The following is a 21675-nucleotide window of genomic DNA, read 5'->3' as shown; positions in this document are numbered from 1 at the left end:
AGCTGTGCCATCGAGCCTGTCACATAGCGCTCAGATATCAGTGGGCCTCACACAAGCCAAAAGTGTCCAGTGTCCACAAGTGTCTGCAGAAATTCAAAATCTCCCCTGTCCTATAGACATCTTGTACCTTGTTTTACATTACTATATCGTTTGTTGGATTTTGTCTACATTTCTACCAAAAATGAGGAAGGCTGGTGGAAGAGGCCGTGGAATTGGGCGGGGGTTGGCAGCTGGTAATGATGGTGTTGGTGGTGGATCTGATGGTAGTGGCAAGAGCAAAATAGGACCGAATGCAGGAGGTGCTGACCCTGCGTCATCGTCTGGCTACATAAGGCCTCGAACGCTTAGTTTTCTAGGAGTTGGCAAACCGCTTTTAAAGCCAGAGCATCAGGAAAAAGTTTTGTCTTACATTGCTGACTCAGCCTTCAGCTCTATCGCCTCCTCTTCTTCAGTTGTAAAAAGTAAAAGCACGGAGTCGTCATTGGAGGCTCATGTTCATGAACCACACCTTTCCTTGTGTCCTTCACCCCAACCAAGATTGAAGGATGACGCAGGCCATACTACTGATTACTCCATGGAGCTGTTTTCACATACCATGCCTGGATTATCAAGTGAAATGGTGAATTACCCAGGCCAAGATGAATCTGACATGGAGTGCACTGATGCACAGCCGCTGATGGATGATTCTGCTGGTACATTCACTCAGAGCACTACATTGTCGTTGCAGTGTACAGAGCCAGATTCTGACCCTGATGAGACTCAGGTGCCCCTTCCCGCACACTATACCACCATACACGGTGACACAGAGGAAGGTGCACATGACATAGAAGAGGAGGTGATGGATGACCCAGTTGTTGACCCAGATTGGCATCCATTGGGGGAAGAGGGTGCTGCTTCCAATAGCTCAGATGAGGAGCATCCACAGCAGACATCGACATCGCAACAGCTGTTATCTGGCAGGCCCGGAGCACTCCAAAGACAGGTTCCAAACATCAAAAGAGATGCTGGACAGCTTGTCCAGAGGGTCAAAAGATCACAGCGTGCTAGGCCGCAAAATGTCTGCCAAAGTAGGAAGAGTGCAGTGTGGCACTTTTTTGACCAAAATCCTCATGATCAGGCCAAGGTTATCTGTAAGAATGCGCAAAGACCTTTAGCCGAGGGAAAAATCTGAAAAATTTGAATACCAGTTGCATGCTTAGACATTTAACCAGCATGCACTTGCAAGCGTGGACACAACACCAAACCTCAAGTGCCACATGTGCAACTGATCACAACGAAGGTAGTCAGCAACGCTACATTGTTTCCCCCACTGTAAGCCCACCGGTTAGCAAAGCAGCAAATGTTGAGGTGTCGTTGCAAGACCACAGCAGTCAGGGAATCCCACTGTTATATCAACGAAAGACTGATTCTAGGCCATCAGAAAGAACACCAACTCCATCACCATCATCAACCCTCTCTCAGTCCGCCCTGTCCACCGCTACTTCCACCATATGCAGCTCTCAAGTCCAGCTCACCCTCCCAGACACTATGAGTAGGTCAAGAAAGTACTTAGTCTCTCATCCGCGTACACTGGGTTTGAACGCCCACATTGCCAAACTAATCTCGTTTGAGATGATGCCCTTTCGGTTGGTGGAAAGCACAGCTTTCCGCGAACTCATGGCCTATGCAGTACCACGCTATGACCTACCCAGTCGCCACTTCTTCTCTCGCAAAGCCATCCCAGCCCTCCACCATCATGTGAAAGACCGCATTGTCCATGCACTCAAGCAGTCAGTGAGCGGAAAGGTGCACCTCACAACTGATGCATGGTCCAGTCGTCATGGCCAGGGCCGTTACGTGTCCATCACTGCGCACTGGGTTAATGTGGTGGATGCAGGGTCCACAGGGGACAGCGGTGGTGGGACAGTGCTGCCTAGCCCACGGTATAGGAAACAGTTGGCTGTAGGCGTTCGACCCTCCTCCTCCTCCTCCAGAAGCGAAAGCTCGTCCACAGAGCGCAGTCGTACGAGCACTCCATCTGCGGCTGCCACGGTTGCACACGATGTGTCCCCCTATCGAGCAGCTAGTGGAAAGCGTCAGCAGGCTGTGTTGCAGATGATGTGTTTGGGCGACAGACACACCGCCGAGGTGCTGGCCGAGTACTTGAAGCGACAAACTGAGTCATGGCTGGGCAGTGTACATCTTGAGGCAGGCAAGGTAGTTAGTGATAACGGCCGTAATTTTGTGGCAGCCATAGCCCTTTCAAAACTCAGCCACATACCTTGCTTGGCTCACACCTTGAACCCGGTGGTGCAGTGCTTCCTCAAAAATTATCCGGAGTTAACAGCCCTGCTCCAGAAGGTGCGAAGACTGTGCGCGTACATCCGCCGGTCGCCTGTACACTCCGTTCGTATGCAGAAGCTGCAGCGATTGCTCCACCTTCCCAACCACCGCCTCATTATCGACATTGCAACAAGGTGGAACTCCACCCTGCACATGGTGGAGCGGCTGTGCGAGCAGAGGCAGGCCATAATGCATTTGTGGGAGGATACACGGCCAGGCACTTTGAGAGCAGACATGGAGTTGACAGGTGTGCAGTGGTCGAAGCTGAAAGACCTTTGTAAAGTCCTTCAGTGTTTTGAGGAATGCACACGGCTGGTAAGCGCAGACGACGCCATCCTAAGCATGAGCATCCCACTTATGCGTCTGCTCATGCAAACTTTAACGCACCTTAAGGAGCAGGCGTCTGCAGCCAATGTTGATGAGGAGGAAGAGGAGGAGGGAATCCTTGATGACATTCAGCCATTGTCTGCTCAGGGACCTCTCTTGGACGAGGTGGAGGAAGAAGAGGAGGAGGAGGATGATGATGGGGATGATTACTTAGGGGAGGAGGATGCATCTCGTGGGGCAAGTGAAAATGTTGGCGTGGCAAGGTCTGGTACAGGGTTTGTGCGTGACTGGAGGGATGTGGATTTGCCAGAAAGTGCTCCTCCACCCAGCACTCGCAGTGCATCATTGACACCGGGAACATTGGCCCACATGTCAGATTATGCCTTGCGGATCCTAAAAAGGGACCCCCGCATTGCCAAAATGATGAACGATGACGACTACTGGTTGGCCAGCATCCTGGATCCACGCTATAAAGGCAAATTACAAAACATCATGCCACAGGAGAACCTTGACCTAATATTGGCTAATAAACAAGCAACTCTGGTAAATCGGTTGCTTGAGGCATTCCCAGCACACAGCAGCGGTGATGGTTCTCACACGAGCCGTACGGGCAGGGGGCAGCTTGGCAGAGGTGTTCGTGGTGCACACAGCAGAAGTGGCGTTGGAGACAGGGGTTTCATGACAATGTTGTGGACTGATTTTTCAAATACCGCTCATACAACTGGTAATACTGCATCGATGGAAAGTGACAGGAGACAGCAGTTGTCAACTATGGTTACAAACTACTTTTCCTCCCATATTGATGTTCTCCCACACAGGTCATTCCCCTTTGACTATTGGGCCGCTAAACTGGACACCTGGCCTGAATTGGCCCAATATGCCTTACAGGAGCTCGCTTGCCCAGCTGCAAGTGTGCTATCGGAAAGAGTCTTCAGTGCAGCTGGATCAATCCTGACAGAAAAAAGGACCCGTCTGTCAACCCAAAATGTGGATGATCTAACCTTCATTAAAATGAACCACGCATGGGTTTCCAAGGATTTTGTCCCACCTTCCCCTGATGACACATAGGGTGACAGAAAAATGGCTTGCTTTGGTCCACCTCTTCCTGGTACTTCACCTATTTCGCCTTTTGCATCAGCTGAATGTCCAACATCAACATATGCCACTTTCTAAAACTCCCTAACTGTGCTGCCTTCCCCCCATGGCCGGGGTCACCACCTAGCGCACGACACCGTGCGAGTGCCGTTGCCCTGGACAGGTGGGTAGGCCGACTCTTGGGCGCGGGCACTGGCACAGGGTCCCTCATAGTGCAATCAAGTGTCTCTGATGGTGGTGGTGCACACCCGCCGTCAGACACACCGCTGTACTATGAGGGGCCCAGTGCCAGTACCGACGCCCACGAGTGGGCCCCCCTTGCTTGGGCAGGGCCCCAGCATTTGCAATCTTTACCTCTCCCTGCTCCTCCGCTGTGTAATCTGGGCCGTCAAATCCATACTGTGCCTGACACCGTCTGAGCCTGCCTCCTGATGTATAGACATATATTTTGAATGTGTACGCTATCCATACATGTTATCCGGGGATACGGTACCCTTTCTAACCTTTGTGCAATCACGTGCAATCCATACTGGGCCTAACACCGTCTGAGCCTGCCTCCTGAGACATATATTTTGAATGTGTACGCTAACCATACATGTTATCTGGGGATACGGTACCCTTTCTAACCTTTGTGCAATCACGTGCAATCCATACTGGGCCTAACACCGTCTGAGCCTGCCTCCTGAGACATATATTTTGAATGTGTACGCTATCCATACATGTTATCTGGGGATACGGTACCCTTTCTAACCTTTGTGCAATCACGTGCAATCCATACTGTGCCTGACACCGTCTGAGCCTGCCTCCTGATGTATAGACATATATTTTGAATGTGTACGCTATCCATACATGTTATCCGGGGATACGGTACCCTTTCTAACCTTTGTGCAATCACGTGCAATCCATACTGGGCCTAACACTGTCTGAGCCTGCCTCCTGAGACATATATTTTGAATGTGTACGCTATCCATACATGTTATCTGGGGATACGGTACCCTTTCTAACCTTTGTGCAATCACGTGCAATCCATACTGGGCCTAACACCGTCTGAGCCTGCCTCCTGAGACATATATTTTGAATGTGTACGCTATCCATACATGTTATCCGGGGATACGGTACCCTTTCTAACCTTTGTGCAATCACGTGCAATCCATACTGGGCCTAACACCGTCTGAGCCTGCCTCCTGAGACATATATTTTGAATGTGTACGCTATCCATACATGTTATCCAGGGATACGGTACCCTTTCTAGCCTTTGTGCAATCACGTGCAATCCATACTGGGCCTAACACCGTCTGAGCCTGCCTCCTGAGACATATATTTTGAATGTGTACGCTATCCATACATGTTATCCAGGGATACGGTACCCTTTCTAACCTTTGTGCAATCACGTGCAATCCATACTGTGTCTGACACCGTCTGAGCCTGCCTCCTGAGACATATATTTTGAATGTGTACGCTATCCATACATGTTAACCGGGGATACGGTACCCTTTCTAACCTTTGTGCAATCACGTGCAATCCATACTGGGCCTAACACTGTCTGAGCCTGCCTCCTGAGACATATATTTTGAATGTGTACGCTATCCATACATGTTATCCAGGGATACGGTACCCTTTCTAACCTTTGTGCAATCACGTGCAATCCATACTGGGCCTAACACCGTCTGAGCCTGCCTCCTGAGACATATATTTTGAATGTGTGCGCTATCCATACATGTTAACCGGGGATACGGTACCCTTTCTAACCTTTGTGCAATCACGTGCAATCCATACTGGGCCTAACACCGTCTGAGCCTGCCTCCTGAGACATATATTTTGAATGTGTACGCTATCCATACATGTTATCCAGGGATACGGTACCCTTTCTAACCTTTGTGCAATCACGTGAAATCCATACTGTGCCTGACACCGTCTGAGCCTGCCTCCTGATGTATAGACATATATTTTGAATGTGTATGCTATAATACATGTTATCTGGGGATATGGTACCCTTTCTCACCGGAGACTTATTTCATTGTTTTCAATGTTGGGACAGCAATTTTTGGGGAGCACTATACTCTGGAGAATTATAGATGGGGCCCACCATACACTGGAACATTCCAAAGGTGGACATCAGACACTGGAGCAGCATTTACAGGGCCCATTATACACTAGAGCATTAGAAATGGGGCCCATTATGTTTGGAGCATTATTTGGGCCCATTAGGCTAGTTTCACACTTGCTTTTTTTTGCAGCGCGTTTTTCCCGCAAAAAAACGCATTGAAAAAACGCATACATAAGCATACAACTGCTGCGTTTTTTTCAAGCATTTTTATGAGCATGCATGAAAAAAACGCAGCGTTTTTATGCGTTTGTATGCGTTTTTAGCGCGTTTTTACCGCGTTTGCGTTTTTTTCCAACATTTTTAGGTGGCCCCTCACACTACCCAAACCATGACTTTACTAACCCTAACCCTGACCCTAACCCTAACCCTAACCCTAACCCTGACCCTAACCCTTAACCAAATCATACTTAACCCTAACCCAAACCCTAAACCCTAACTAACCCTAACCCTAACCCTAACCCTAACCCTGACCCTAACCCTAACCCTGACCCTGACCCTAACCCTAACCCTAACCCTAACCCTGACCCTAACCCTAACCCTAACCCTTAACAAAACCATACTTAACCCTAACCCTGACCCTAACCCTAACCCTGACCCTAACCCTAACCCTAACCCTGACCCTAACCCTTAACAAAACCATACTAACCCTAATCCTGACCCTAACCCTGACCCTAATCCTTAACAAAACCATACTTAACCCTAATCCTGACCCTAACCCTGACCCTAACCCTAACCCTAACCCTGACCCTAACCCTTAACAAAACCATACTTAACCCTAATCCTGACCCTAACCATGACCCTAATCCTTAACAAAACCATACTTAACCCTAATCCTGACCCTAACCCTGACCCTAACCCTAACCCTAACCCTGACCCTAACCCTAAACCTAACCCTAACCCTGACCCTAACCCTTAACAAAACCATACTTAACCCTAATCCTGACACTAACCATGACCCTAATCCTTAACAAAACCATACTTAACCCTAATCCTGACCCTAACCCTGACCCTAACCCTAACCCTAACCCTAACCCTGACCCTAACCCTAACCCTAACCCTAACCCTGACCCTAACCCTTAACAAAACCATACTTAACCCTAATCCTGACCCTAACCATGACCCTAATCCTTAACAAAACCATACTTAACCCTAACCCTGACCCAAACCCCAACCCTAACCCTGACCCTGACCATAACCCTAACCCTAAACCCCCTTAACTAACCCTAACTCTAACCCAAACCCCTAAATTCCATGGTTTAAAAAAAAAAACGCATATGCAAAAAAAACGCATACATGAGCATGCCAGTGCGCACATATGCGCATCCATAGGCTATAATGGCCATTTTTAGCGCAAAACGTGCGCATATGTGCGCATGCGCTTTTTTGCAGGGCCAAAAAATGCAACATGCTGCGTCTGGAAAATCCCAACGCACACCCCAAAAAAACGCAGCGCATGAAAATCGCATACATGCGCTTACCAGCGCGCAGGTATGCGCACCCATGTTAAATATAGGGGAAAAAACGCATGCGCAGGTGTGCGTTTTTTTCCAGCGCTAAAAAACGCAAATGTGAAACCAGCCTAAGACAGTGGAGCTTCATCCATGGGGACCAACATATACTGTAGCATTATGTGGAGCTCATCATATACTGTTTCAAACATTATATGGGACCAATGATTCTGTATGGAGAAATAGATGGGCCTCGTCATGAGATGTAAAAAGTGAGGTATTTTTCATTGTACTATACCGTTATTTCTCTGCCGTATCGGAGCATGATGAGTTGTGGTATGTGTTAAAGGGGCGCTCTTTCGCCCAGGGCACATGAAAACCTGCAGCCAGCCCTCCCCCCCCACAACTTTAGCCAAATAACCCCCATTTTTCAGTGTGTAACTTGTATTATGAAGTTAATTAAGGTTGACAAGCTTAAGTAAGAAGAATTGATGCTTTTGGCATTCAAATGGGCACTGTAGGTGTGTTTCCTGTCCTCCTCTCACTGCCGACTTTTATTCCCCATTGACTTACATTGGGTTTTGTGTTTCGGGACGACCCCGACTTTTCCCTATAATCGGACGATCTTGCTCGACCCGACTTTTGGAAAAGTCGGGTTTCACGAAACGAAACGCGACCCTAAAAAACCAAAAGTCGCTCAACTCTAGTGGTTAAATATAAGATGCCCTGCCATGGATACAAAAACCATATATTATATCTAATCTGAACCTCTGAACCCTGCAAGGCAAAAAACAGCAAGATGACAAATAATTGCAAGAGCCATACACAATAAAAAATATATAAGCAGTGACCAAATTAAGAAATGAATCACTGAGATCACAAAGATACATACAGATGAAGTGCATACGGGTTCAGGGACGAGGTCATGATAGTTAGTTACCACTAGGATAGCTGTTCAAATATGCAGGTATTAAAACCACAGGCTGGAAAAAACACTCATGTTAAATTGCATGAGGGAAATGGTGCTACATATGAAGACCCATATGGAGTAGAGCCAGGTGCAATGTATGCCCGACGCGTGTCGCCACCCGCAGTGGCTTTGTCAGGGGTAGTAAACATGGTATAGTCATGTCCTTAAATACAGTCAGTAATTGAACAATAGTGCGCAGCTGCGCCGCTTACCAGGCCATTGGGAAACTCATTAAACACAGGAGAGGCATGTGATAAAAGGGCAAAGTGGAATGCACATGCTCTGTTGGTCATGTAACCGGACGCTAGTGAGTGTTGTCGTGAGTAGTGTTGAGCATTCCGATACCGCAAGTATCGGGTATCGGCCGATACTTGCTGTATCGGAATTCCGATACCGACTTCCGATATTTTTTCAATATCGGAATTCGGCATCGGAATCGGAAGTTCAGTTGATTGACGGCCTGACGTCATCATGATGCGCGGTGTGTGCGCATCATGATGCGCCGTCATTTCGGGCCTTCCGGGGGTCTCTGCCGGCCTGCCGGGGGGCTGTGCCGGCCTGCCGGGGGGCTGTGTGGACTGCCCGGGGTCTCTGCCGGCCTGCCGGGGGGCTGTGCCGGCCTGCCGGTGGTCTGTGCACCCTGTGGGGGTCTGTACCGGCCTGCCGGGGGGCTGTGCCGGCCTGCCGGGGGGCTGTGCTGATGTCCGGGGGTCTGTGCAAGCATCGTCCGATGGGACTACAAGTCCCATCGGGCGATGCCTGCTACCATGACAGTGATTGACACATTAGCCAATGATGGGACAGTAGTAGTCCCATCATCCGGCTAATGTGTTAAATGTTAAAAAAAAAAAAAAAAAATACTACATACATACTACATGCATGCTACATACATACTACATGCTACATACATACTACATATATACTACATACATACTACATACATGCTACATACATACTACATGCATGCTACATACATACTACATGCTACATACATACTACATGCATGCTACATACATACTACATATATACTACATACATACTACATACATGCTACATACATACTGCATGCTACATACATACTACATACATACTACATACATACTACATGCATGCTACATGCATACTACATATATACTACATGCATGCTACATACATACTACATGCTACATACATACTACATGCTACATACATACTACATATATACTACATACATACTACATACATGCTACATACATACTGCATGCTACATACATACTACATACATACTACATACATACTACATGCATGCTACATACATACTACATACATACTACATGCATGCTACATGCATGCTACATACATACTACATGCTACATACATACCACATACATACTACATACATGCTACATATATACTACATGCATGCTACATACATACTACATATATACTACATGCATGCTACATACATACTACATACATACCACATATATACTACATACATACAATACATACATAGACATACAGTACATATAACATAGAGTAACATACTTACCAATACTTGTCACATTGTTCCCCGAAGCCATTGTCTTTCCGGAATAAATATTAACATAACAAACCACAAAAATACTCACCCACGATCCGAAGCAGTCCACGAGTGTGTCCCACGACGATCTTGGGTAGAGAACGGCAGCATCAGATGATGCTGCCGTTCTCTACGGGCTGCAGGAATCCAATGACGGAAGGTAGGTATCCTTCCGCACTGTATTCCTCCGCCACTTAAAAAAAAAAAAGTCCCTAGTCTCACTTTATGCCATTGCTGCGTGGGAATTTCCCACACAGCAATGGCATAAAGTGAGACTAGGGACTTTTTTTTTTTTAAGTGGCGGAGGAATACAGTGCGGAAGGATACCTACCTTCCGTCATTGGATTCCTGCAGCCCGTAGAGAACGGCAGCATCATCTGATGCTGCCGTTCTCTACCCAAGATCGTCGTGGGACACACTCGTGGACTGCTTCGGATCGTGGGTGAGTATTTTTGTGGTTTGTTATGTTAATATTTATTCCGGAAAGACAATGGCTTCGGGGAACAATGTGACAAGTATTGGTAAGTATGTTACTCTATGTTATATGTACTGTATGTCTATGTATGTATTGTATGAATGTATTGTATGTATGTAGTATATATGTGGTATGTATGTAGCATGTAGTATGTATGTAGTATGTATGTAGCATGCATGTAGCATGCAGTATGTATGTAGTATGTATGTAGTATATATGTAGTATGTATGTAGCATGTAGTATGTATGTAGCATGTATGTAGTATATATGTAGTATGTATGTAGCATGTAGTATGTATGTAGCATGCATGTAGTATATATGTAGCATGCATGTGGTATGTATGTAGCATGTAGTATATATGTAGTATGTATGTAGCATGTAGTATGTATGTAGCATGCATGTAGTATATATGTGTTATGTATGTGGTATGTATGTAGCATGCATGTAGCATGCATGTAGTATGTATGTAGTATGTATGTAGTATATATGTAGTATGTATGTAGCATGTAGTATGTATGTAGTATGTATGTAGCATGCATGTAGCATGCAGTATGTATGTAGTATATATGTAGTATGTAAGTAGCATGTAGTATGTAGCATGCATGTAGTATATATGTAGTATGTAGCATGTAGTATGTATGTAGCATGCATGTAGTATATATGTGTTATGTATGTAGCATGTAGCATGCATGTAGTATGTATGTAGTATATATGTGGTATGTATGTAGCATGCAGTATGTATGTAGCATGCATGTAGTATATATGTAGTATGTATGTTGCATGTAGTATGAATGTAGCATGTATGTAGTATGTAGTATGAATGTAGCATGTATGTAGTATGCATGTTGTATGTATGTAGCATGTAATTTTTTTTTTTTTTTTTACATTTAACACATTAGCCGGATGATGGGACTACTACTGTCCCATCATTGGCTAATGTGTCAATCACTGTCATGGTAGCAGGCATCGCCCGATGGGACTTGTAGTCCCATCGGACGATGCCTGCACAGACCCCCGGAGCCTGCACAGACCACCGGCAGGCCGGCACAGCCCCCCGGCAGGCCGGCACAGCCCCCCGGAGCCTGCACAGCCCCCCGGCAGGCCGGCACAGCCCCCCGGCAGGCCGGCACAGACCACCGGCAGGCCGGCACAGACCACCGGAGCCTGCACAGACCCCCTGGCAGGCCGGCACAGCCCCCCGAAAGGCCCGTACAGACCCCAGAGAGGCTGTACAAGGGCAGGAAAGGGTTTTTCTTATTCCGATACCGGAAGTCCCATAGACTTGAATGGGACTTCCGGTATCGGAATCGGCGATACCGATACTTTTTTTAAAGATCGGCCGATACCATCCGATACGATACTTTGAAGTATCGGACGGTATCGCTCAACTCTAGTCGTGAGGTTGTCATGGTGATCACCAGACAAACACAGAGCGCAAGCGCCAAAAAATCACAGCGCACGCTCTAGTTCCTTCAATACAGGAAGTACGTCATAGATTCGGGTAGCCATGGTAACGGTGTAACAAGAGAGAGTGCGCGCGTGTCGGAGAGTGGCAGCACACGCGCTAACCATCCCTAAACCAATGGTACATCGTACAGTGTGATTTTCAGTTTGTATAGCGACCAGAAGTATCGGTGTGCTAGCAAGTACAGCGATTTATTAAACGCAAAATAGGCACCAGTAATAATGACCTTGGGGTTTACCTCAGTTTGTGAAAACCCTACAGCAATATTGTATGGTTTGTACTATTTAATATCTTGGCTATGTGGTTTACTATGGCCATTTTCTAATCTGTTTATTATAGGTGTAAGACTTTTTATCCAATATAGCCAGTATATGCCATATATTGTTTCCTCTGTATGTTTGAGAGGCAAAAAGGCTAATAAATCTTGTTTATACTCTTATCATTAGCATTTTTTTATACCCTATTGTTTAATACAGAGCAGGGTACCAATCTTTTCCTGCCATCACCATTTAGTGGACAATCTATTTCTAGGTGAACATTGGCTGTTGCCCTATGACCCTTTATTTGTACTTTTGTTATCTGGGGCATCTTTGATTCTTCTTTTTGATTATATATAACAGTTTCTTTGGGCATCGCGGGTTGGCCCATAAGTGGCTTTTTTCATCAAACTATTTTCTTGGGTAATTGTCGCTGGCTCACATGGGCTCCTCTGCCATCTAAACATACATTATACCACATTTTGTGAGTCTGGTTTTATACCAGTATTATTTGGTACAGACTATGAGTAATATCTTACACCCATTGTCGAACAACACCCTTGTTTGCCCATCACTATTTGGCCTCCAGGTCGTTGTCCAGAGAGACTGGTCGGTAGGCCTTTAAAATGTGTAGTTCTTTGGAACTGTTTGATTTCATCCGTCTTTGTGAAATAACATCCCTATGTGATTTCTGATTATCACTAAGTTTTTAATAACATCGTCTCACCTTTTTTGATGAATTACCATCATGATGCGCTTTAGGTTTTCTATGTGGTGCGTCCTATATATCACAAGTGGTTACCATACAGCCACCCTTAGATATTTTACCATATATTGCTAGAGGATATTTCTTTCTGTTTTTCCTGACTAGGGTTATACCACTGTAATATCTCCATACAGGACATCTCTGTGCACAATCGTCGACACCATGAGTGTATATATCATCTTGTTTTGGATACGGTTGGTGTAGCATATTTTATAAGCGATATCAGTCTAATATTCTAGTCAGCACATACCGTATATACTCGTGTATAAGCCGAGATTTTCAGCCCATTTTTTGGGGCTGAAAGTCCCCCTCTCGGCATATACACGAGTCATAAACTGGGGGGTCGGCCGGGGAAGGGGGAGCGGGGGTGTCAGATCATACTCGCCCTTCTCTGCAGTTCCCCTGCTTGTTCCATGTTTGTCGGCTCTGCACAGTGAGTGGCCCCTGTTATGCTGCACAGTGAGTGGCCCCTGTTATGCTGCACAGTGAGTGGCCCCTGTAATGCTGCACAGTGAGTGGCCCCTGTAATGCATAACTGGGGCCACTCACTGTGTAGATAACTGAGGCCACTCACTGTGCACCCTCGGCTTATACACGAGTCAATAAGTTTTCCCAGTTTTTTGTGGCAAAATTAGGGGGGTCGGCTTATACTCGGGTCGGCTTATACTCGAGTATATACGGTATGTCCTAATTTGGGGCATTTAGGTAGCAAGTCTGCAGACATTTGATGTTGCACTGCTATCTTCATAAACGATGCGCTTTTTTTATTAGGCCTGTTTCGCCGCTTTTGCTACTATACTATTACTCCTTGCTGCTATATGTATATATCGACTATTATATCATATGATGTGCCAGAGACACGGAGATATCTAGTGCCTGTGCTGTCACCTCTTTGCGCACGTGCATTTCTTTATTGTTACTATGACAACTTGGTGTCATTATGTACTTCCTATATTTAGGAATGCGCTTCATGAGTGTTTTATGTTGATTGGACTATATTTAGGAAGGCGCTACATGAGTGTTCTATGCTGATAGGACTTTCCCATGATTAGTATTCAATTTTATTTAGTTACTTGCAGCGCTTTCTATTATATCTGGTAGCCATTTGTACACAATGTGCATTACACTTCACGGTGCGCCATTGTACACACATTGTTTCCATTATCATCATTATAACATCATGCCCAGACGTACTCTCTGCATTTACGGGATCAGCGCTGAGACTCCCTAGCGCATGCGCTGTTTGTTTTACTTCATGGTCATTATTACTGGTGCCTATTTTGCGTTTAATAAATCGCTGTACTTGCTAGCACACCGATACTTCTGGTCGCTATACAAACTGAAAATCACACTGTACGATATACCATTGGTTTAGGGATGGTTAGCGCGTGTGCTGCCACTCTCCGACATGCGCGCACTCTCTCTTGTTACACCGTTACCATGGCTAGCCGAATCTATGACGTACTTCCTGTATTGAAGGAACTAGAGCTCGCGCTGTGATTTTTTGGCGCTTGCGCTCTGTGTTTGTCTGGTGATCACCATGACAACCTCACGAGAACACTCACTAGCGTCCGGTTACATGACCAACAGAGCATGTGCATTCCACTTTGCCCGTTTATCACATGCCTCTCCTGTGTTTGAGTTTCCCAATGGCCTGGTAAGCGGGGCAGCTGCGCACTAATGTTCAATTACTGACTTTATTTAAGGACATGACTATACCATGTTTACTACCCCTGACGAAGCCACTGCGGGTGGCGACACGCGTCGGACATACATTGCACCTGGCTCTACTCCATATGGGTCTTTATATGTAGCACCATTTCCCTCATGCAATTTAACATGATTGTTTTTTCCAGCCTGTGGTTTTAATACCTGCATATTTGAACAGCTATCCTAGTGGTAACTAACTAACTATCATGACCTCGTCCCTGAACCTGTATGCACTTCATCTGTATGTATCTTTGTGATCTCAGTGATTCATTTCTCAATTTGGTCACTGCTTATATATTTTTTATTGTGCATGGCTCTTGCAATTATTTGTCATCTTGCTTATTTTTGCCTTGCAGGGTTCAGAGGTTCAGATTAGATATAATAGTCATATGTTAAAGTTTGGGCACCCCTATTAATGTTAACCTTTTTTCTTTATAACAATTTTGGTTTTTGCAACAGCTGTTTCAGTTTCATATATCTAATAACTGATGGACTCAGTTATATTTCTGGATTCAAGTGAGGTTTATTGTACTAACAGAAAATGTGCAATCTGCATTTTAACAAAATTTGACCGGTGCAAAAGTATGGGCACCTCAACATAAAAGTGACATTAATATTTCGTAGATCCTCCTTTTGCAAAAATAACAACCTCTAGTCGCTTCCTGTAGCTATTAATGAGTTCCTGGATCCTGGATGAAGGTATTTGTGACCATTCCTGTTTACAAAACAATTCCAGTTCAGTTAAGTTTGACGGTTGCTGAGCATGGACAGCCCGCTTCAAATCATCCCACAGATGTTCAATGATATTCAGGTCTGGGGACTGGGATAGCCATTCCAGAACATTGTAATTGTTCCTCTGCATGAATGCCTGAGTAGATTTGGAGCTGTGTTTTGGATCATTGTCTTCCTGAAATATCCATCCCCTGCGTAACTTCAACTTCGTCACTGATTCTTGCACATTATTGTCAAGAATCTGCTGATACCGAGTTGAATCCATGTGACCCTCAACTTTAACAAGATTCCCGGTGCCAGCATTGGTCACACAGCCCCAAAGCATGATGGAACCTCCACCAAATTTTACTGTGGGTATCAAGTGTTTTTCTTGGAATGCTGTGTTTTTTAGCCTCCATGCATAACGCCTTTTTGTATGACCAAACAACTCAATCTTTGTTTCATCAGTCCACAGGACCTTCTTCCAAAATGTAACTGGCTTGTCCAAATGTGCTTTTGCATACCTCAGGCGACTCTGTTTGTGGCGTGCTTGCAGAAACGGCTTCTTTCGCATCACTCTCCCATACAGCTTCTCCTTGTGCAAAGTGCGCTGTATTGTTGACCGATGCACAGTGACACCATCTGCAGCAAGATGATGCTGCAGGTCTTTGGAGGTGGTCTGTGGATTGTCCTTGACTGTTCTCACCATTCTTCTTCTCTGCCTTTCTGATATTTTTCTTGGCCTGCCACTTCTGGGCTTAACAAGAACTGTACCTGTGTTCTTCCATTTCCTTACTATGTTCCTCACAGTGGAAACTGACAGGTTAAATCTCTGAGACAACTTTTTGTATCCTTCCCCTGAAAAGCTATGTTGAATAATCTTTGTTTTCAGATCATTTGAGAGTTGTTTTGAGGAGCCCATGATGCCACTCTTCATAGGAGAATCAAATAGGAGAACTACTTGCAAGTGGCCACCTTAAATACCTTTTCTCATGATTTGATACACCTGGCTATGAAGTTCAAAGCTCAATGAGGCTACAAAACCAATTTAGTGCTTCAGGAAGTCAGTAAAAAGTAGGAGTGTTCAAATCAAGAAAATGATAAGGGTGCCCATACTTATGCACCGGTCAAATTTTGTTTAAATGCAGATTGCACATTTTCTGTTAGCACAATAAACCTCATTTGAATCCAGAAATATAACTGAGTCCATCAGTTATTAGATATATGAAACTGAAATAGCTGTTGCAAAAACCAAAATTGTTATAAAGAAAAAAGGTTAACATTAATAGGGGTGCCCAAACTTTAACATATGACTGTATATGGTTTTTGTATCCTTGGCAGGGCATCTTATATTTAACCACTATTTGGTATGCTGTTACTATGATCATTTGGCTGACACTTGCACAATCTCATTTGGAGTATTGCAATAGGTTGCAGGCTCTATTATGAGCCTAGGGTTGCTATAGTTATGTCACATGGATGACTTTTAAATGTTTTTAAATGTTTGTGTTGGTTTACTCATGTCCAATAAAATTTGCTTCTAAACGCTATTTCCTGGTTTGTGGTGATCCCCCTTTTATGGCCTATCTTCTTCTTTGTGTTTGTTACATCCTATTTACTGCAGGCAAGCAGCGCACCTAGTTGCTGCTGCTACAAGCCACTAGAATACCGTCTGTCAGACAGGTGGACGTAGGCCGAACATTCAAATAACTCGCCAGATAAATTGTTGCTTTTCCATTTAATTCATATATGAATTAATTCAAAATTGAACAGTAAATTTCAAAGTTGAAAGGCCGCAAGAGGGGGATAATGTTTCAAAAATGAAACGACATATCATTGCATGAGGGATGTGGTAAGAATTGAATGCTTGAATTAAGGCTGGGGAAGTACTGAGGCGAAGGGGCTGCAGGCCTTGTAGCAGGTGGGTGTGCAGAAATGTAGCTATCCAAAGCCAAACACATTACTGCAGCTTATCACACCTGTACCTACCAAGCAGAAAAGGCCAAGATAGATCGTTATTTAAATGACAGATTGAATAAAGTGCAATGCCTTACATATAGAGGTGAATAGCACTTGCTGTAGTAGAAGAGTTGGTCAAGTTAAATCAAGGCTAAGGAATTGGAAATGTGCAACTTGGACCAAGAAAAACTAATTGCAGAGCAACTACATTTGAAAAAAGCATTCAAATCATGCTTTGAAAACACTACTTGCTTATCCCGATTTCAATTCAATCTGTTTTTGGAAACCGCTTAAGAGAGTGAGTGCACCATTCCCAGAGAAACTGCCATACTGGGCTGATACGTGGAGTGAAGTGAGCAAGCTCTTTTTCCATCTCCCTGTTCTAAAAATCCATTTAATATATGGTCCCCAGATAGGGGACGTATCAGATATTAAACTGATAAGAACAGATTTTTGATTTAAACTCTTATTATCATGCATTCCAAAAAAAATAAGTTAACAATCGAGTACCGTGCCGCAGCCCGGTACACACGTAATTCTACATCATTTATACAATGCATAAGAATATGACACACTACCTATACATCAAACTCCTATGCTACGCAAAAAACACTCAAGCTGGAAACAAAAAAACATGTTATCAAGAACAGGACGACGACCTGTGATAGGTGGAGGGGGATGGGAAAAAGGGGGTAGGGAGGGGGAGATCACAGGCCCGAAGCTTTATTGAAAGACTAGATACATATGGGGAAAGTGGGGGAGGAAAGGGGGTCTAGTCCTTGTCCTCATCCTCATCCTCTGGACCGTCGGCGATGGAGTAGTCTCTGAGCAGGCTGTGGATCAGCCTGCAGCAGTCCTGGGTGGACATCCTCTCCCTCCTCAAGATGAGCCGGTTCCTGGCGACCCAAATAGTGTCTTTGAAGCAGTTCATAAGGCGCCAAGACTCCTGGATGGCTCCGACTGTATGAACCCCCGGGAAGAGGCCATAAAGCACAGAATGGTGTGATAGGCTTTCCCTGGGGACAGAGTTCCTCAAGACATCTTCTAGGGCAGTCAACAGGCGCTGTGCAAACCGGCAATCCCAAAATGTGTGCAAAGATGTTTCTTCTATGAAGGGCACCTTGGGCAGTACCGAGTCTTACACAGGTTCCGGGCGTGCATGAATGACCGGACGGGCAGCCCGCCCTGAATCGCCATCCACGACAAGTCCTTGTGCCCGTTGGTCAGCCTATTGGACGCCACATTTGTCCATACAGTGTCCAGCGTGTCCTGGTGGAGTCCTGTGATGTTCTCAACATCATCCTTGGCTCTGATCAGTTTGTGGATAGTTTTGGGCTTCCACAGATCGGGCTTCAGTTCCTCCAGTTGGTGTTCCCCCACGAACCGACCAACGTCTCCGTAGAACCATGGCGTCGTCCAGTTGTAGGGGTAGGAGCTGTCCCACTTGTCCCAGCCGAGCCGCCTCCAAAGAGGAAGCAGGAAGAAGCGAGACATGGACCTGCCCGCAGAGCCTCTCATGACTTGCAGGGTCCGACGAACACAGTCACAGACAAAGGAGGACCGCAGTAGAGTGGGGATATCTGGTATTCCCTTCCCACCCTTGCGAGGCTCCTTGTACATGACGGCCCGCTGGACTCTGTCCATCTTGGAACCCCAGCAAAGTGAAACACTGTCCTGGTAATAGCCCTGCAAACGGTGACATGGGAGGGCCAGGCCTGGGCTGTGTACTGCAGCACGGGCAGTACTTCATTACACAGGACCAGCACCTTACCCTCAAAAGTGAGGTGTCTGAGGTTCCAGAGGCCGATGCGTTGGTTAACCTTTGCCAAGCGTTCTTGCCAAGACTTGAGGGCCGCACCTTCCTTTCCGAACCAGACTCCAAGAACTTTGATGAAATCTGGCTGGATGTTGAAGGGGAAGGGGGCAGAGGAGGCCAGTTGCAAATCCCCGAAGAGCATGGTTTCCGACTTCCCACAGGTGACTTTGGCCCCTGAAGCTTGACCGAACATCTCACACGTCTGAATGAGGGTGTCAACTGAGCCACGGTCAGCGCAGAAGACGGTGATGTCATCCATGTAGAGCGAGCATTTGACTTCATGTCGTTCCGGACCCGGTGCGGTAATCCCTCTGATCTCTCCGTTCTGCCGGATAGCCTCTGCAAAGAGTTCTATAGCACAAACAAAAAGAAGAGGTGAAAGAGGACAGCCTTGTCTGACCCCACAGAGGACAGGAAAGGGGTTAGACTTCCAGCCGTTCACCAACACCGAGCTGTGAATATCAAAATACATTAGACGGACATACGAACAAAACCTGTTACCCAAACCTAACCGGTGCAGAGCTCTGCCCATGAACTGGTGGGAGACCCGATCGAAGGCCTTTTCCTGATCCAAGGAGACCAGGGCCGCATGTGCGCGGCGGACCTTGATGTACTCGACCGTGTCCCGCACAAGAGCAAGGCTGTCTGCGATGCGACGTCCGGGGATGCCGCAGGTCTGGTCCGGGTGGATGATCTGTCCGATGACCGTCTTCAGTCTTGTCGCCATCGTCTTGGCCAGGATCTTGTAGTCCACATTAAGCAGAGTGATGGGACGCCAATTCTTCAGGTCGCACCTCTCCCCTTTCCGCTTGTACAGGATCGTGACCATTCCTTCCCTCAATGACGGAGGCATTCTACCCTCCACCACCATCTCCTCATACAGTTCCAACAGGTCCGAGCAGATGAGGTCCCCCAGCGCTACATAGAGCTCTGCTGGGAGTCCATCACTGCCCGGGGTCCTGCCGGTCCTAAAGGATTTAGCGGCAGAGAGCAATTCGCCCACCGTCAGAGGCTTGTCCATGGCTGCCGCACCTGTAGAGTCAAGATGGTTAGTGATACCTGACAGGAACCTATCAGCAGCATTGGGATCCATAGTCTTGTGGGAGTAGAGATCGCTGTAGAAGTCGCTGACGACCCTCATCACGTCCTCCTTCCCATGTCGTATGTTTCCTCTCTCATCTCGCAGCTCATTCAGGGACGTGTGGCCGGCGTGGAGTTTTCTGAAAAAGAATGAGCTGCATATCTCACCCTTCTCCAGGTTCTCCACCTTGGAGCGGAAGATGATTCGCTTGGACTCCTCCTCAAAGTGCCTTTTTAGGCTCCTCTTGGCTTCCTCCAGCTCCTCTCTCACGTCCCAGCCGCAGTGAAGAAGGTCCTGCAGTGACCGCAGTTGTCGCTGCAGCCCTCTGAAGTCCCTCTTCTTCTCACGTGCCTGTTGTTGACTCTTGGCCTGAAAAAAATAGCGAAACTCGAGTTTAACATATTCCCACCAGTCGCAAACCGTTTGGAAGCTACCCTTGTAGGACCTCCACGTTGCGTAGGCAGCTCTGAGCTCCTCCACAACCTCAGCCTGGGCCAGCAGAGCGCAATTCAACTTCCAGGAGTCTGGGCCAGGTGGAAAGCCATGGCCGAGGGCACCCTGTAAGTGAATGGCTCTGTGGTCAGAGAAGAAGCAGGGGACCATAGAGTGCCTACTCTGCCTGACTGCTCGAGAGGTGAACACAAAGTCGATCCTGGAACGGAGTGAGCCATCGGGTCGGCTCCACAAGTAGTTCGCCGAGCCTCTCCCCATAGATCCCACCACATCCTCAAGACAGGCTTCGGTCACCATCTCGATGAGCAGCTTGGACGTGATGTCCAACTTGGCAGATGTGTCAGATCTACGACCGTCCTCTTCGATAGGGCAGTTGAAATCCCCGGCCATCACTAAGGTCCTGGTGGTGGCAAGCTGAAGCCGCAAGGCCTGGAAAAGCTCCAAGCGCTCATTCTTCAGGGGGGATGCATACAAGTTGATGAACCTGACAGGTTCTCCCCCCCAGTTGCCGTCCACAACAAGAAGCCTGCCACAGACGAGCTCCTGGAAGGACTCAAGTGTGATGGCACCCCCCCTGAAAAGGATGGCGACCACTGCAGACTTTCAGTCACCCCCTCCAGACCAGTAGGACGGGCCATGGGTCCACTCCCTCGCCAGATGTTTGAAGGACCTAGAAGAGGGAAGGGAGCATTCCTGTAACATATAGACATCACACAACTGAGCTGTAAAAAAGGCGTAAACAGTCTGACGTCTGAACTTGTCCCTGATACTCCTAACATTAATGGAAAATAAGTTGATGTTAGCCATCATTTAGGGGGAAAAAAGGGGAAAAGCTAGTGCATGCGATACACCTTAGTTACCACTCTCGTCGGGTGGGTCCCCTTCTATGACTTCCGCCGGTACTGGGATCTCCAGCAGGCCCTGTTCTTCCATGTGATCGAGCAGCGTGGCTTCTAGCTCGGAGACCACCAGCCTCCTCTGGGTCAGCCACCAGGGTTTCAACCATGTGCTCCATCTCTTCTGGTTCAGGGAGGGGGTCTTCCTCCTCCCCCTTGTAACCGATGATCATCTTTTTGGTGGTTGCAGCAGTGGGGCTGATCTCAATTTTCCTCTTTCCCCGGGTTGGACCTAGAGAGGCAAGGGGGGGGAAAT

The 21675-nt window shown here is 46.6% G+C and overlaps 2 protein-coding genes and 1 non-coding gene across 5 annotated transcripts in view; 1 reads left to right on the top strand and 2 right to left on the bottom strand.

Annotated features, from left to right (window-relative positions):
• The window catches only part of LOC141094652 (uncharacterized), an 803576-nt gene that overhangs the window by 72154 nt on the left and 709747 nt on the right, over positions 1-21675 (bottom strand). The gene's annotated exons all lie outside the window — the stretch shown is intronic.
• The window catches only part of LOC141094650 (uncharacterized), a 68067-nt gene that overhangs the window by 19219 nt on the left and 27173 nt on the right, over positions 1-21675 (top strand). The window lies entirely within an intron of this gene.
• LOC141095087 (U2 spliceosomal RNA) lies at positions 17471-17665 on the bottom strand. The gene has a single exon (XR_012233306.1). It is a non-coding gene; the product is annotated as a U2 spliceosomal RNA (small nuclear RNA).

The sequence above is a fragment of the Dendrobates tinctorius genome, unplaced genomic scaffold (genome assembly GCF_039654945.1).
Source record: "Dendrobates tinctorius isolate UK_male_01 unplaced genomic scaffold, ASM3965494v1 ptg000065l, whole genome shotgun sequence".
NCBI classification, from domain to species: domain Eukaryota; kingdom Metazoa; phylum Chordata; class Amphibia; order Anura; family Dendrobatidae; genus Dendrobates; species Dendrobates tinctorius.
Note: the sequence above shows the minus strand (reverse complement) of the source record. Positions and strands in the feature narration are given on the sequence as shown.